The following is a 19103-nucleotide window of genomic DNA, read 5'->3' as shown; positions in this document are numbered from 1 at the left end:
CACGACGGTGTAGCATCAGTACCTAGAATGGCCCTTGGCTCAGAAAGTAGGCACTCAATGAATATATATCGAATGGCTTTATGAATAGGCAAAAGGAGGTGCTGCACAACCACAGAAGAGAAGATCTCCATACAAATGAATTCCTTAGATAAACCCTACTATTTCACAAAATACAAACATTTTTTAAGCCACTACTGCTAACTTCAGGATGTAAAGGAAGATTTTTTGGCTTTCCAACAGACATAAATTTGGTGTTGATTTGCATTCCTTTTATCAAGGTTTTTCATAAGTACTATATTCATAAACAGTTTTGTAAATCCACTACTTTCCCCTGTTTGTATGTATTTAGCCAATGGATGGTGATGTGCCCACCTGTAGTTTATAGAAACAATCTCTACTTGGTAGTAATGCATGGTAAACTTTAATGACCATAAGAAATCACCTGGGAGATTTCATTTTAAAATAAGATACCTGGGGCGCCTGGGTGGCTCAGTGGGTTAAAGCCTCTGCCTTCAGCTCAGGTCAGGATCCCAGGGTCCTGGGATCGAGCACCCCATCAGGCTCCTTGATCAGCAGGGAGCCTGCTTCTCTCTCTGCTCTGCCTGCTTGTGTTCTCCCTCTCTCTCGCTCTCTGACCAATAAATAAATAAATAAATAAATAAAAACAAAAATCTTAAAAAAAAAAAAGATACTCAAGATTCCTTTATAGTCTAGAAATTCTAATGTGGTAGGTCTGGGGTACAACCTATGTTCTTAAAAGGCTCTCCAGATTATTTTGATGAGGACTACACTGCAAGAAACACTGTATTTGAGGCTAAGAGCAAACATTATTTATTTAGTTTTTTTATATGATTAATGTCTGTGAATGATGGAACAGAATATGTTTTATGAAATATTAGGAAGTCTAAATAATTTCTAATTTTCTGTTAATTTTATACTACCAAGATTTCTTCCTTCCTTGAAGAATACCAGTTATAAATTCTATGTTCTAAATTAGATAGGTATCATTACAAAGAATGTTAGTGAGAAGGAAGATGGCAGTATTATATATAGCAAACACCCCCATCCCTGAGTGAACAGTGAGAAGGCCTAGCATTTGATGTGTTATGAATTAATTAAGTGATCTTAGAAAATCACTTAATCTCCATCTCCAGTTCCTCATTTATAAAACAGGATTAATTTATACCTACATACTTCATAAAATGTTTTAGGGGAAAATATAACAGTGATTTTAATTGCTCATGAGAAAGATATTTTATAAATAAAGTATTAGGATTTTGCCCTACTTCAATAATCCTGATGCTGAGAAGCAGAGTTAAAAGTGGGAAAGCTCCCATCAGAATAACTATTCAAACTAAGTAAGCCTGCCATAGTTTCTTGGATGCTGACAGAAGATACGAGACTCTTGAGTCAGAGACAAAGGACATTATTAGTTGCAGCAAAGGGAATCATGGGAGTAGCATTATGGTTGTACCAGTGCCCAAGTCCCACAGGGCAACATGAGGGGCCCAATGGAGCCTGTATATGCAGAGCGGTAGGTCACAAGGGAGAACTTAAGCTTAAGGAATCTGTTGCTTGTATGACAAGCAGTAAGCAAGCCTGTAGGTCAGGGAAAAGATCAGGTGTAATACAAGAATTGTAATGTACAATCAATCCAGAGATGTGGCCCAGATGTAAGAACAGCCAAAGCCTTGGGATTTTGGCACATACAGCAAGACACACAAGGGCTCAAGAGGCACATATTTAACTGTATCCAACATACAGGGCAAAATTTTAAATAAGGTTCAAAGTTTATTTAAAGAATTATGATCCTACTTCCAAGGGAAGAATATGCAAGGAGGAAATTTTGCTATGCTACATTTTTCACTGTCTTTAGAAAGAAAATCACAAGCTTAAAATGTGAAGACTCCTTTCTATTCTATTGTTTATTCTAGTGTTTCTTTCTATTGTTTATGTTAACAGGTAACAACCTGAAAAACCACTACTTGAATCTGAAGACTGGAAAAATGATTAAAACTTGCTGAAGTAACTGCCCCATCACAGAAATATCCTCAAGAGAACGGCTGGTTTCTACGAACTAAGAATAGAACGGTCGACAGGACCACCATGGAATCATGAAAGTGAAGCCAAGAAGAAGTATGGGATGGAAAAGGAAAGAGAAGTCCTGTGGAATGGAGAAGTAATATATGGATGACAAGTGGTATAATAGAAAAAATCTGGTTTTCAAGACACAGTTGCCTTTAAAGCAGCACAGAAAGAGCAGGAGGATCCACATCCTGTCTTCTCCCCTTTACATTGCAAAAGAGTGGATGAGGGCCAGTCATTCTCAGCCAGGTTTTGAAATGCATCATTTGGCTGCCAGATGCCCATTATACTAATTGGATCACCAGCTTCCTCTCTGTCTCATTGACACAAGGATTCCGGGGCTACCCATTTCTTTTGCCGCATTAAAATTTAAGAATACCCACCCATACAATAAACTATAAAATATTCACAGGGGCCTGTACTCTACCTTTGTATTATAAAGTAACTCCAGAATGATTCCTCAGTAGCCTGCTTGAGTGATGTGAAGGAATGCCAATACTAAATAGGATTTCTCATGCTAAAACATTTAATTTTATACTTCCGGAGCATATACTTAAAGTATTTGTAAATATCTACAGTTTTATTGAAATAATCATCTTTCTTAAGAATTTCTTTCTTGTTAAGCCTATTCATACAATTGTTCTAAGTCAACAAATACAAAAATTAGAGTATTTTTGTTAGGAATACAAAAAGAAAGATGTAATACCTTCACAATCAGAAATCAAAATGTTGGGGCACCTGGGTGGCTCAGTGGGTTAAAGCCTCTGCCTTCGGCTCAGGTCACGGTCCCAGGGTTGTGGGATCAGGCCCCGCATCAGGCTTTCTGCTTGGCAGAGAGCCTGCTTCCCTTCCTCTCTCTCTGCCTGTCTCTCTGCCTACTTGTGATCTCTATCTATCAAATAAATAAATAAGCAATCTTTTTTAAAAAATCAAAATGTTTATAAATGTATACATATGGCCATATATGTATATTGTATATCGCACTCTAAGAAAAATCTATGAATATCACAAACTAGTTATAGACACATTAATTTTATTTTATTCTCCATTTAAAAGGGTAAATCTGAATAAATATTAATATCAATCTTCACTGAATCAACTTGTGCTTAATGAAAGAAACTTTCCATAAAAATTTCTAAATATTCATGATTTATAAAATGAGACTTTCTGTTACTGCGACATCATTTAAATTTTTCCAAGAAAGACTCACATACACAATGGATCTTATACTAAACAGAGTTCTGGGTTGCAGACAACAGAATCCACTCTGATTGGTTCAAGAGAGAAAGGATTTACTACAGGTGTTAGAGAGTTTACAGAATCTTTGGAAAGTTTAGTGAAATAGTTTCTAAGACAAACATCCAGGAACAACTTGGTCAAGATGCTGAACAGACCCCAGAACCATACTGTTCCCACCAGTAAGGAAATTGGAGCCACCACATCTTGAACAAAGAATCATGTGGTTTTTGCCAATTCCTACAGCACCAAAATGGATGTCCCATGTCCTACCTTTTCCCCTAATATATTAATTTCATGAAAATTTATCTGTTAGAATCTGCATCGTGTATCTTTACCCTAAAAGAAAGGTCAGGGAAGGGGCTACAAAAGGTAGGCTTTTACTTTGTTTTGTTTTAAAGGTTTTATTTTTTTATTTAACAGAGAGAGAGAACACAAGTAAGCAGAGCAGCAGGCAGAGCGAGAGACAGAAGCAGACTCTCGTCTGAGCCAGGAGCCTGATGTGGGGTTCAATCCCAGGACCCAGGAACCTTGATCTGAGCTGAAGGCAGCTGCTTAACCAACTGAGCCACTCAGGCGCCCCCTTTTGTTTTGGTTTTATATTTCTCATTGAGACGATGGAATTTACATTATAGGGGACTATAAAAATGTAACCAATTTAAAATGTAGTCATATTCAAAAGATTGTGCACCACCTCAAATTGTAAATGTCAACTTCAGATTTTTATGACAAAATTTAAGGTATTTCATAAGGTTTTTCTTATCTAGATCAATAAATAGACTGTTCTAGTGGTCCAGTCATTTTTTACTGTTTTGTTATTTTGCTTATAATAATCTTTATTCTTTATCCTATTTTCAGTTTCAGTCTCCTTAAGATTAGTTTGAAAATTCACCATTACATTACAGAGTTCCAAGCACAAACCCCAAACCACTACATATTTCTTTTGGCCAATACTGAATCTGTAACATGCCTTTTGTATTTGAAGTTTTGTTAACCTCTACATACCATTAAGAGTATAAATAAGAGCATAAGGGTAGCAACCCCATTAAGGGATTGCTAAGACCTAGGTAGAACATTTTTGTGTTGCTTACTCTTGACAGACCATTCATCTGCCGAAGCTGGAGCTGTACTTCATTTTGCAAACTATGAAATGACCTATTCTTCTTTAGATATGGTTGAATCTTTAAAAAAAAAAAAAAAAGAAAAGAAAGAAAGAAAATAGATAAATAATAGCTTAGAGAAGGGCTAAAAGAAAATGATTATGAAGGTTTATATTAGCTCAGATCCCGTCAAAGTTTCTGATAACCAAAACCAGAGTAGCTTTTACATGTTCTCCAAAGTTAAGCCATTTTTTATATGGTAGATGTTGGCAGTTATAATCTCCCTTATTTGGGGAGCATCTGGTGACTCATTCTGACTCTTGATTTTGGCTTAGGTCATGATCTCAGGGTTGTGGGATTGAGCCCCATATTGGGCCTCAAGTTCAATGTGAAGTCTAGGATTCTCTCTCTCTCTACCCCGCTCCCTCCTCTAAAATAATAAATAAATAAATCTTTAAAAAAGAATCTTCCTTATCTGGGTTCATGAGAAATTAGTATGATCATCATAGAGCAAAACCTCTCTTATAGAAGGGAAGGAGAAGGAGACATTCATGGTAAGGAGATGGTCTTCAGAAACATTCATGAAATTCCATGGTATTAGGCCCCCACCTCTTTGATGAAACTGGTAAGGAACACATCAGAACCTAATTTGCTCAGAAAAGTAATCAGGACAAACCATAAGCCAGAAAAAATTAAATCTAATGATGCCTGGGAGTTTTTCATTGGAAGATATTAACAGTGAGAAATTCAAACCTAACTTTTTCCCCCTTTTCCAAAATATTGGTTTTAAAACGTGCATTAATGGGGCGCCTGGGTGGCTCAGTGGGTTAGAGCCTCTGCCTTCAGCTCAAGTCTTGGTCTCAGGGTCCTGGGATCGAGCCTCACATTGGGCTTTCTGCTCAGTGGGAAGCCTGCTTCCCCCTCTCTCTCTCTCTGCCTGCCTCTCTGCCTACTTGTAATCTGTCAAATAAATAAATAAAATCTTTAAAAAATAAAAATAAAATATGCATTAATATTGCATCTGTCTGGGGTGCCCGGGTGGCTCAGTTGGTTAAGCAACTGCCTTCGGCTCAGGTCATGATCCCAGGGTCCTGGGATCGAGCCCCACATCAGGCTCCTTGTTCAGTGGGGAGCCTTCTTCTCCCTCACCCTCTGCTGCTCTGCCTGCTTGTCCTCTCTTGCTCTGTCAAATAAATAAATAAAAATCTTTTTTTAAAAATTGCACCTGTCTTCTATCTTTAAGAAAAAACTATAATGTGACTACTAAATCTTTAAAATGTTTACATTTTTAAAAGGTCTAAAAAAGAAAGATATGCTCATACCACCTCATACCATATACAAAGGTTAGCTCAAAATGGATCAATGACCTAAATATAAGACCTAAGCACTATTAAACCAGAAAACATAGGGGTAAACCTTGGGTGTGGTAATGGATTATTAGATAGAACACCAAAAGCACAAGCAGCAAAAAAATAAATAAATTGGGCTTCATCAAAATTAAAATTTTTTTGTATTAAAGGACATTATCAAGAAAATGAAAAGACAACACATATAATGGGAAAAAATGTTTGCAAATCATATATCTGACAGGGTTTAATATCCAGAATACATAAAGAATTCCTATAACTCAGTAACAAAAAAGACAAACAAGCTAATTCAAAAATGAGTAAATGATTTGAATGGGTATTTCTCCAAAGAAGATATGCAAATGACCAATAAGTACACAAAAAGATGCTTAACATTTTTAGACACTTGGGAAATGCAAATCAAAACCACAATGAGTTAGTATATCATACTTACTAGGATGGCTATAATTTAAAAAAGAAAGGAAAGTAAAACAACAAGTGTTGGTAAGGATGTGAAGAAAGTGAAAAACTGGGACCCTGGGCATGCTGGTAGGAATGCAAAAAAGTGCAGCTGCGTGGAAAACAGTTTGGCAATTACTCAAAAAGCGATAGAATTATCATATGACCCAGCAATTCCACTCCTTGGCTAATCCATTCTCCAACTCCGAATTCTGTCAACTGCTGATTTGTTTTCTTTCCCTATGGTTTTGCCTTCCACAATATCATGTAAATAGAATCACAAAATACACTGCTTTCTCTGACTGACTTAGCAAAATGCATTAAAGATCTGCTTGTCTCATGTGAATCAACAGTTTATTTATTTATTTATTTTAATAAAGTTTATTTATTTATTCAGTTTATTTATTTATAAATTCAATATAAATTTATAAATTTATTTATAAAATAAATTTATATTATAAATTTTTATAAATTTATATATTTTATATAAATTTATAAATTATTGTAAATTTATAAATTATAAATTTTTATAAATAAATTTATAAATAATTTATATTGAATTTATAAATAAATTTATAAATATATATAAATATATATAAATTATAAATTTATAAATATATATAAATATATTTATAAATTTATTTATAAATTCAATATAAATTATTTATAAATTCAGTTTATGTATTTATTTATTTATTGCCTAGTTGTATAGAGGTATCAGTTTATCCACTCACCAGCTGATCCATGATTTCATGGATAAATAACTTTGTATAATAGAGTTTTTATACTATCAGGCTAAAGACAAAATATTGGACTTAGTTGGTAAGTATGTATCTCACATAGGTTCAGTTCAGCAATTAGGAAACTATTTTCCACACATACTAGAGTTGAATAAATAAATAAATATATTGTAGATAATGACTGCCAGGTTTGTGAAACAAAGAATCTGTGAAACAAAGAAATTACAAACAAGCAAAGGGGAATGCCAGAATAAACCCTGTAGTAACAGGATGAAGTTAAAGATACCAGTGTGAACAAATATTTATTTTAATATATATATATACAGATGAAGATATAAAGAGATAGATACATGGGTTAGTACACATACAAACATTTGCTAGCTCTACGCACTGAAGGGGTCTAGAAACAATGACTCTCTAGTGGCAACAAGAACACCAAGAGGCCAGATTTAGGTTTCTAAATACCATTCTCCAATCAGAGGATCCACAATTCTTCAAAAAATACTGATTCTTGGGCTAGGACACAAAAAATACAAGATAAGAGCCAGGAGGAGTATCTTATAGCGCCAGAAAGTAAGTGCATAAAAAGAAAATGAGAGAAGAAAGAAGACATGGGTTCCTCGAAATGACACAGGAACCAACTCTTAAGAGTTTCTGATGGCCAGAGCTGGGATCATTTAAGCAATACAATAAACAATGAAGTAAATAAAATAAACACCCCTAAGTCAATAAATATCCATGAGACCATACTGATATAAATACACAAATGAATGAACAAATGAAAAGAGGCAATTCTTCCTACAGAAGAACTATAATTACAGGAACAAAGAGGAAAATAGAACATCATCATTAGAGTACTACTGGCTTTCAAATAAACAAAAAACAAGCCATTTTATCAGCAAAATTAAGCTTATTCAAAAGTTACAGAGAACTACAATGCAGGACAAACAAATTATGGAGAATCAAAGGCAAGACCAGAAAACAGAAGAGAGGGGTTTGCTTTTAAGGAGGAAAGGAAGACGTTGAGAGGCTCTGTTTCAAAGAATTCAGGGTGGTAACAGCTTCTCATTGGAGGAGTGCGGCAGTTTCCCAATGGCTGGCTCATTGCTGAATAAGGTGAAATTCTTCCTTCTTCATACTGAGGTATGTAAAGTAAGTTTCCTCCTGTTTAGGGTTGTGAGAACTTCCCTGCAGGATTTCTGGACTCCATCTTTAATAAGGTTTCCATCATTTGTTTTCACAATACCAAAGTAATAATTGCTTCAGGCAACATCCACTGATGAATGTTAAAATTTGTGAGTGAAACTTTAAAGAGGAACAGGGTATCCACATTGGCCATAAATCTCTCATCTAATATTTATTAATAACTGTGGTGTTTTCAACATATGTCTTCAATTTCTTAAATACTCCTTCCAGGAGATGGATCTCAGATTCCCTAGACTGGACTTATAAACTCTAATGGTCTAGACTTAGTAACTTAGTTCCAAAGAACAGAGTATGGAAAGAGGAAACTTGTAACTTCACAGCAGAGAGACCTAGCACACAACCTAAGCCAAGTGATCAAGGTTAAGATCACCATTAATAAGATCTATTGATCTCATTGTACCCCAAATTCACAACCTCAGTCTTATCATGTGGAAAAAAAGGCAAACCCAACCTGATGAACATACTACAAAACATCTAACCAATACTCTTCAAAATTAAAGCCAAAAGACCTGAGGAGCTGTCACAGATTAAAGGAGACTAAGGAGACACGACAACTAAAGGCAGTGTAGTATCCTTATCTGAACTGTGGAACAGGGGAGAAAAAAAGTCATTTAGTGGAAACACCAGGGAAACAGTTAGTTAGTCTGCAGCTAATTGCGTTTGTAGAACTAATCTCAATTTCTTAGGTTTTTGTTTTTAAGCTTTTATTTATTTATTTGACAGAGACAGAGACAGCGAGAGAGGGAACATAAGCAGGCAGTGTGGGAGAGGGAGAAGCAGGCTTCCCACGGAGCAGGGAGCCTGATTCGGGGCTTGATCCCAAGACCCTGGGATGGGACGGGGCTCGACCCCGGAACCCTGGGATGGAGGGGCCATTCAGGGCTTGATCCCAGGACCCTGGGATGGAGCCTGATGAGGGGCTCGATCCCAGGACCCTGGGTTCATGACCTGAGCCGAAGGCAGATGCTTAACAAATGAGCCACCCAGGCACCCCTCTTAGTTTTGAACACTGTAGCATGACTACATAGGAGAAGCTGGGTACAGAGTATATAGGAACTGTCAGTACTATCTTTAAAACTCTTCTGTAAATCTAAAACTATCAAAATAAAAAGTTTAATTTTTTTTTTAAATTTCAGGTAAACTCAGGGCTTACACTCAGTAACTGGGAATTAGTGGGTCTCCCTTCCAGGTGACTCAAACCAGTAACCCATTATTACTATTCACCTGTGCAATTTGCATGTGCAAGTTGCCCAAACTGAAATCTCCCCGGCGTCGGGCTGGGGTAGCTATCTGAAGGTTGCTCTGTGAAGTGGCCCTATCGCAATGCACCCAGCTGCAGACCCGAGTACACTACAATCAACCCATTTCTCCTCCTGGCCGCTGCAACACGGATGTAGATCAGCACTGGCGGCTGGATGGGTAGATGGGGCATCCCACTGAGGGGGCATGAAGCAAACAGAAGCTGGTAGCCGGCACTTCGTAGAAAGGTGGTTAAAGCACAAGGAATGTAGTTATGTTCACCTTGGGGCTTTCTTACCCAAGATGAACCTTGGGTAAGAAGTGCATTTTTACCTAAAATGCACGTGGCATTCAGGTATACATCTACCTTTAGGACAATGTAGAGAGGGTATTCTCTGGTTTACAATCCTTTTATTCCCAGAATTATTCCCATCTGATTCTGTACAAACTACTCATCCCTACCAGTGTCTTGCTGACAACAGCCAGAACAAAGATTTCCAATGCGTCACTTCTAGAGCTAGTTAAAGAATTAAAAGGGGTCTAGGGGTGAGCAGGGATTTTTTTAACTTTGAATATTTCCAACAATCTAATGAGATCACAAATGCCCTGTAATAAAGCTTCCCAGAATATTATTACTCTTATTTGCTTTGGCTGGAATCATGGCAACTCGGCATGAACCAAAGTGCTGATTGACAGTAAGATATATTTTTGATTTGGAAAAGCAGAGAGATAAATTAAGTATTAATAAATAAATTTGTTAGTAGGCAAAAAACAAACAAAACAAAACCCACAGGGGGTTCATGTGCGGCAATGATGAGGAGCTAATGTGCTACTTAGTTCATAAGATACACTGCCCTCAGCGCTTGACCCTACAAGCCACCCACCATCAGAATTCTCATCCCCCTAGCACTTCTTCCTACCCTGGAAAACCTCTTCTGGTGATGTCTGCCAGTACATTACAAGTGCTGGGTAATTTAATGCCATCCTGACTGCCTTATGCATATTCAAGGAACTATATACTTCATAGTATGTCTATGATTCATAACGAGTGGAGTAAATATAGAGCCTATTTTTATACCTTCAGGAACATATTTCTCCACTTAAAATAGGTTCCATGAGAAAGATAAATTTAACTTCCATCATGTTTGTTTATACTACTTTTTCCAAGTTATAAATTCACTGTTAAGGATGATCTATACCCACACGAGAATTTCAGCTCTTAGTAACAAGAGCTTCCATGGATATGATATTTACTAGGGTTAGATCTTCCCAGGCTAAAATGGCATAGGTGGATTCAAGCTAATTTGACAAACACAGAAAATATTGACTTTTAGAACCATCTGATGCCAAAGATGATGAATACTTATAATACAGCACTTTATTTTTTAGGATACTCTGAAATGCTTCATATCTTAAAATGTCTAAAAATCAATACCTCTTTTTACTTTATAGCTGGTTTACAAAACATCCTCTAAAGGCTAAAAAATGACAAATGTAAATCCAATTTACCTAAGTATATTAAAATTTTAATAGAAGCAGAGAAGGTCCACCTAATCTCTTAGAAGCAGAAATCCATATATATGTAACAGATCACTAAAGTTTGTTCAAAGTTTAGTAAATTAAAATTACAGAAAACATTTTAATAGGCTTAAATAAATTTATTTATACTCAAAATCAATTATTTCAAATACAGGCCTCAAATGTAATACACAGTAGCACCCTAATGAATATTTCTTTAATCAAAGGATAACATAAATGAAAGAAAAGAACAACTTCATCAAACCAAAACAAAATATAAATATTCCAATCCTCTTTATTTAATCCCATTTTGTTTGGCACAACCCTAAAACTAAGATAAGGATTAGAAGAGTAAAAATATTAAAAAAATAATTTGGCATTATGCTTTTATAGTGTTAACCTGCATTTGCTTAAAGTGATAGAAAAGCATAATGGATAACATTAGAATAATCTATTCATACATTGGAATAATCATATATCGGGGGAAAAATCTATTTCTTCACCTCTCTGAGATTTTCCTTCGTTTCTTTAAGTTGAATGAACAACAGTGTTTTCAGCTTTTTAAAAATCTTTTCTCAGTAAAACAAAGTGTATTTACATTGAATGCATTCTACATGGCCCCATAGACACGATTTCTTCCAAAAATTTGGGCAGGATCTATAGTCTAGGGAACACGTTATGTTTATGTAATTTTAACTTTACACATAAACTTTGTTGAAATAACCTTTAAAAGCAGATTTACTTAAAAGAACTGAAGTACCAAGTATGGAATTCACTGATAATATACATAGACACATTTGATTATAACAAAGACAATAAAATCATTATAGCAAATTGAGAATTGCTTGGATGATGATAAGCTACTTGAATTATGGATATGAATCACCCTCTGAATGTAGTTGAATCTCATGTCAACTCAGTTAAATAAGGATCACAGTCACCAAAAAGACTCCATGAACCTATTCAAGAGCATCAACAGTACTTTTGGCCTAGGGAATTCAATTTCAAAATAGTGTTACAAACTAAGGATAATGCTATAAGGTGAAATGCAACTCAGTTCAGTTGAGTTCATTTATCCCAACAGAATATGTTTCTTTAACATTTTATTCCAGGTCTTAGGCATTAACATGAAACAGTATGACTGCCTTGCAACATCTTGATATCAATTTACTCTTCACGTCCCATACCCAATGATGAGAATCTGAATATAGATCTAAAATACTGGGGCACCTGGGTGGCTCAGTGGGTTGAGCCGCTGCCTTCGGCTCGGGTCATGATCTCAGGGTCCTGGGATCGAGTCCCGCATCGGGCTCTCTGCTCAGCAGGGAGCCTGCTTCCTCCTCTCTCTCTCTCTGCCTGCCTCTCTGCCTACTTGTGATCTCTCTCTGTCAAATAAATAAATAAAATCTTAAAAAAAAAATAGATCTAAAATACTCCTAGACTTATTCTGATAGCTTGTTTGCTCTTATTAATAGTAGTAGTAATTATAATATATACATAACTATATATATTATAGTATACTAATTAATAGTAGTAGTAATTTATTAAGCACTTAGTATGTTTCAAGACTTATTCCAAGCATTTTGCATGTATTAACTCAGAAAAGCAGTTTACATTTTTAGGCTTCCTATATAAGGAGGAAACTCTCCTGGTTATTTAACATACTATGAATGACATATAGAATTTGCTGACTTAATTCTCCTGGTTTTTAGCAGCTATTTTAAAAAAAGGAATTCGTGACAGCAGTACCATAGTCTACCAAAGTCAAGGAAATTTGCTCCACTATGCCTCCTGCCGACATTAGGAACTACATTGTACAATGTGAAGCAAATTAACACTCCCATCTTGGCTAGCACTGTTCTAATGAGATCTCATAATATTATTCACATGAGCCCATGAAAAATGAACTTTTAACCAGTTTAACCCTGTAATCTCCAATGAATACCAGAAACCAGAAAAAAATTACTGATATGATTAACATGTAATAATTTAATTGCACCAAATTTTTTTAAAAAACAAAGAAAAGTGAATTGTTTTATTTGATGTCAATATATTCCCCCAAATACACATAGGAACTTAGCTCTGAAAGCATAATAAACTGTAATTTTCAGAAATAAATTTCACTCTGTGATATCACTCTGTGATATATAAGTAGTAAGCTCAAATTATTTTTAATATTAAATATACTAAAATTTCAAACAGAGCTATGAAACATGTATCATTGTGAAAAGAGCCAGTACATTAATATGAGTATAAAGAATGGCGGAAAATATACCAAATTGTTACAACTGACCATCTGTCATCTTGAAGATATTTTAACTGCCAAATTTCCTACACCCAGCTTGTATTATTTCATTTTATTTCAAATTTTTAAAAAGCTACACTTCTTTCTGATTGTATAAGTAATATACTTACATTTAAAGCGGAAATCTAGCAAAATTCTACTTACCATTATTCACGGCCTCATCAAGTCTGTGTTTAGCTCCCTTTGCATGCACCTGAACCACAGTTTCTATACCATTAGCTCTGCAATGCTAATGCTAATGAACGTTTAATTGGCTGTCTTCTTTCCTATACCATAAACTACATGAAGACAGGGCCCAACTATATCTGATTAATTCTTATAGCCCCATACCTACTACAATGCCTAGCATAGGTAGGCACCCAATAGTTGTTGAAATACGTTGTTTCCTTTAAAAATTATTAACTATAATAGGATCAACATTCCTGCACATACAAATTTGTGCACTTATCCAATTACTCTCTGGAGTAAATTTCTAAAACTAGAGTTTCAGATACAAAGGTATGCACATTTCAAATTTGAAAATACATTGTCAAATTGCCTTCCATGATCCCTGGAGAAATTTACATTCCCACCAACAATGGATGACAGTGTCCATTTCCCCATATCCTTGAAACACTGAATATTGCCACTGTAAAAACAAAATTAAAAACAAAAACAACACACTTTTCTGAAGGAGATATCATTACTCTCCATCACCTTTATATTAGAAAAAAATTAAGATATTGCAGATTTTGGCTACTCTTAAAACTAGTTATTAAAATGCAGATAAAAAATACTAAGCAAATTATATTTAGAATGATTGCTCATGTTGAACACTAGTTCATTAATGGAATGATTCTTTATGTTCAAGTAAAACTGCCCACTCTCCTGCTCAACTCTCTTCAATGTACCCAAAGGGGAAGACAATAAAAATATGTAGGAAAAAATATATGTTAGAGTAAACATGTAAGAAAACAATCTACCATGGAGATAAATTGACTGGAATAGAAGATATACAGGTTCATGTGCAAGTTGGGTTCTGGGAAAGAACTCTAAAGTATGGATTCAAAAAAACAAGGTGAAATGGGTAACTTACTGTGAAGGTGTTACATGTTGCTCTGAAAAATGAAGTTGGAAAATGCTCTCTGTCTTACTGCTCTAGAACTGCATTTCCAAAAGCCTACTGTTAAGGTCCACAGGAATGCTTACCCCAAACTCAGTGTGTCCAAAATAAAACTCATCTTCCTCCTCTATTCCCCAGAACACCTAATTAATTTTGGATGCAGGCCATGATGCTATATCTAGATTGGCACTGTCCAGAATGTAAATTGGGCTGGTCCAAATTGAGGTGTGCTATAAATGTAAAACACCCATTGGATTTCAAAGACTTAGTATAACAGAATGTAAAATATATCATCAATAATTTGTATATTACCTGTTGAAAGGATTGCATTTTGGAGATACGGGGCTGAAAATACATTATTAAAAATAATTTCACCTACTTCTTTTCTCCCGTTTTAAGTGTGTCTATTAGAAAATGCAAATTTGGGACGCCTGGGTGGCGCAGTTGGTTGGACGACTGCCTCCGGCTCAGGGCGTGATCCTGGAGTCCCGGGATCGAGTCCCACATCAGGCTCCCAGCTCCATGGGGAGTCTGCTTCGCTCTCTGACCTTCTCCTTGCTCATTCTCTCTCTCACTGTCTCTCTCAAATAAATAAAATAAAATCTTTAAAAAAAAAAAAAAAGAAAATGCAAATTTAAGTGGCTCCCATGTGTGGATTGTGTTATATTTCTATTGGGCAGAAAGGATCTAGACCATGAGGTCAAGGGCCAGATGAAGTTAAGCATCAGTTGTTGTGCCCTAAGAACCCTCCACAAAGTAGCAAAAAAATGAGAGGAGAAAGAAAGAATGGGGCCTGGCTTGGATCTCAAAGAACCGATGGAGATTTCTAGGCATGGGAGACGGTGTAGAAGCAGAGCAGGAGTATAAAGCAAAGACAACAAAACTATGTTTTGATGCCAGATCATCTAAAATAATTGCTCTCGTTTTCTTCTCTCTGTGTTGCTTTTGCCAGAGTCTTCAGCAGGGCCTCTGAATATTCTAACCACATTTCACTACACCACAAGGTAGCAAACTGGGCTGAAGGGTTACAGTGGGAAAGCATGTCTCCCACAGTCAGGAGTGACCGAGAAGAAAACCAAGAGGATGAACCAAGAGGATGAAGGACTTGAAGGACAAAAATCACCTGCCCCACCTACCAGGAATTTCCCTTTCTAGTGCTATCCTTGGAATTCCAGGCTTTGGTGGTGAGTTTTATTTATATGTTTTATTTGCGTTGTGCATTATAAGGATCACTCTCCCAAGGCCTCCTTTAACCTGTAACAAAATCCCAGACTGGCCCAATCCCAAAGTTTGCCCGAACCTCATCTGCATTCGCCTCACACTTTGGAGTATGTGTCTTGCATGCCAAAGTTGTCATCAGAGTCCAGCTTTGTACTTTGTATCTATTTCCTTTCCCCTGAGCAGATGGCACCCGATCCCAGTTATTTCAACTTCCCCCATAGAGTTTCATGGAAATCTTCATATGCCTCACGCCTCGGTATGCTCAACAACTCAGTGACCCAAACTGCAAGACTTCTAAGGTCTTTGTCAACCTTATACTACTATAACAAAAGCAAATCAGTGATTGCCTGGGGGCAGGATAGGAAGTATTACAAAAGGGCTGAGGAAACTTTGGGGACTAATGGATAGTTTCATTATTTTGACTGTGATGATGGCTTATGGGTATATAATGGATAAACTTACCGAATGTACACTTTCATTATGTCAACTATACTTCTACAAAGATGTTAAAAATACTCTCAACATGTTTCCTTCTCATAATCCATTTCTTCAATCAAGAAGCCAATGAACAAACATTTATCTATCACCCACTCTGGGTATCTGCATCCCTGATAGGAATAAAGTATTCTTCAAACAGCATCTCAGGGAAGTCATTCATTCTATCATTTCCTTTACCCAAATAAAGCACTATTTTAGCAGCAAAGCTTCCATAATATATTTCATTATGTTAATCAAAAGAGAAAGTCATCTGATACATGTTTGAAACCAGTGGATTATCTGTCTTTCCAGAGAAAAATACATCCCTAGTGAATAAAGAATAAAACTTTGAAAATTTCACAACCCAGGGTAGCAGAGTAGTTGTGTTAGGCTGGGTTTCACAGAAACAGAGCCTGAGATGACGACTGTTTTGCAAATGATTTGCAGTTCTCAGGTAAAAACTGTAAGTAGGGTAAGCAGGATAAGGAAAAGGGAAAAGCAAGGCAAAGATGTGGGTCCAACGGCAGTCCACCCCAACCTGATCCACAGGAAGCTGCCTAGCACATGGCAAAAAGGCTGCCAATGCCATGGCCAAAGGGCTCCTCTTTAAGGCAGAAGGGATGGTACCCCAGGATCTGTCATCTTTTAGCCATAGGCTACACCTGGGAGTCTTGGGGCGTAACCTCCTGGGCATTTCTTGGCAGGCCAGCTTCCATCAACAGGGAATTCTAGAGAGAAGGTACAGTTGTGAGCTGTTGGCAGCCTGTATTCATAGCACCTGGAGAATGGGGACTCCTACTTACCTGAAAACTATTTCAGTTTTCCTGGAACTGAATGATAGCAGCTCTAATGACAGCAGCTCTTTCATATGCTTGTCAAAACTAAGAACTAATGGATGAAAATATTCAGAATACCATTATATATTACGTAGTGTATGTAATTCACTTAGAATCACACATAGCACATAGTAAATATTGCTCAATAAATGTTATGTTACTGTTGTTGCTACTACTATGTCCTCAGAAATACCTGTACCAGGTGTCTCATTGCCCAAGTGCTAACCAGGGGTCCACAAGTGAGATTTCTATTCAAACATTAGTTAAGGGCAATCTAAAGATTCCACATCTAGGTGACAACCTAAATAAATGTGCACATCATTTTTATCTGACATTTTCTCCAAGTTCAAAATCAAGGAAGTGTAACCTTTTTTGTGTTTATTATTAAAGAATAGGGATTGGTGTGAAAAAGAGAGAGCTTTTCCTCTAAGATAGGAAAAAGACAAGGATGTCAACTCTTGCCACTTTTATTCAACATAATACTGAACATCCTAGCTGTAGCAATCAGACAAGAAAAAGAAATAAATGGTAATAAGTTGGTAAGAAATAAGTAAAACTCACTATAAGTAAAAGTCATGTCACTCGGATGACATGATGCTATATATCGAAAACCTTAAAGACTCCACCAAAAAACTTCTAGAACTGATAAGTTCGGTTACAGGACAGAAACTAATATATAAAAATCTGTTGTGGGGCACCTGGGTGGCTCAGTGGGTTAAAGCCTCTGCCTTCAGCTCAGGTCATGATCTCAGGGTCTTGGGATGGAGCCCCACATCAGGCTCTCTGCTCAGGAGGGAACCTGCTTCCTCCTCTCTCTCTGCCTGCCTTTCTGCCTACTTGTCATCTCTGTCTGTCAAATAAATAAATAAATAAATCTGTTGTATATCTATACACTAATGCAGCAGAAAGTAACACAAAAGAAATTAAGAAAACAACCCCATTTATAATTTCCCAAAAAAAGAACAAAATATCTAGGAATAAACTCAACCAATGAGGTAAAAGACTTATACCCCCCAAACTGTAAAATATTGATGAAAGAAATTGAAGATGACACAAATGAATGGATTGGGAGAATAAACATTGTTAAAATGCCCACAGTACCCAAAGCAACCTACAAATTTAATGAAACTCTTATCAAAATACCAATAGCAGTTTTTACAGAACCAGAGAAAACAATACCAAAATTTGTATGGAACAACAAAAGACCCTGCCTGAATAGCCAAAGCAATCTGAGGAAGAACAAAGCTGAAGGTATCACAATCCCAGATTTCAAAATAAATGACAAAGCTACCGTAATAAAAACAGTATGGTACTGGCACAAAAATAAACACTAGAACAATGGAACACAATAGAGAACCCAGAAGTAAATCCACACTTATATGGCCTATTAATCCACGAAAAAAGAGGCAAGAATATATAATGGGAAAAAGTCTGTTCAACAAATGGGGTTGGGATAACTGGATAGCTATGTGTAAAAGAATGAAACTGGACCACTTTCTTACACTATACACAAAAATGAAGTAAAAATAGATTAAAGACATAAATGTGAGATCTGAATCCATAAAATTCCTAGAAAAAGGCATAGCAGTCATTTCTTTGCTGTCAGTTATAGAAACATTTTTCTAGTTGTATCTTCTCGGGCAAGGGAAACAAAAGTACTGGGAATACACCAAAATAAAAAGCTTTCACACAGCAAAGGAAACCATCAACGAATCAAAAAGGCAACCTACTGAATGGGAGAAGATATTTGCAAATGATATACCTGATAAAGGGTCAATACCAAAAAAATACATAAAGAACTCATACACCAAAAAAGAACTCAACACCAAAAAAAATACCTGATTTTATAAATGGGCAGAGGAGCTGAATAGACTTTTTTCCAAAGAAGATGTACAGATGGTCAAAAGACACATGAAAAGATGCTCAGCATCATCAGGGAAATGAAAATCAAAACCACATTGAGCTATCACCTTACACCTGTCACAATGGCTAGAAAAAAAGACAAGAAAAAACAAGAGTCAGCAAAGATGTGGAAGAAAAGCAACCCTTGCGCACTGTTGGTGGGAATGCAAACTGGTGCAGCCATTGTAGAAAACAGTATGGAAGTTCCTCAAAAGCCAAAAACTTAAAAATAGAATTACCATATGATCCAGAAATCTCACTACTCGGTATTTACCCAAAGGAAAAAACAGAAACACTAATTCCAAAAGTTATATGCATCCCAATGTTTTTG

The 19103-nt window shown here is 36.3% G+C and overlaps 1 protein-coding gene across 1 annotated transcript in view; it reads right to left on the bottom strand.

Annotated features, from left to right (window-relative positions):
- Positions 1-19103, bottom strand: part of NMU (neuromedin U) — a 203180-nt gene that overhangs the window by 165859 nt on the left and 18218 nt on the right. The gene's annotated exons all lie outside the window — the stretch shown is intronic.

The sequence above is a fragment of the Neovison vison genome, chromosome 11 (genome assembly GCF_020171115.1).
Source record: "Neovison vison isolate M4711 chromosome 11, ASM_NN_V1, whole genome shotgun sequence".
In the NCBI taxonomy this organism is placed as follows: domain Eukaryota; kingdom Metazoa; phylum Chordata; class Mammalia; order Carnivora; family Mustelidae; genus Neogale; species Neogale vison.
This window is presented reverse-complemented; position numbering and strand designations above follow the sequence as displayed.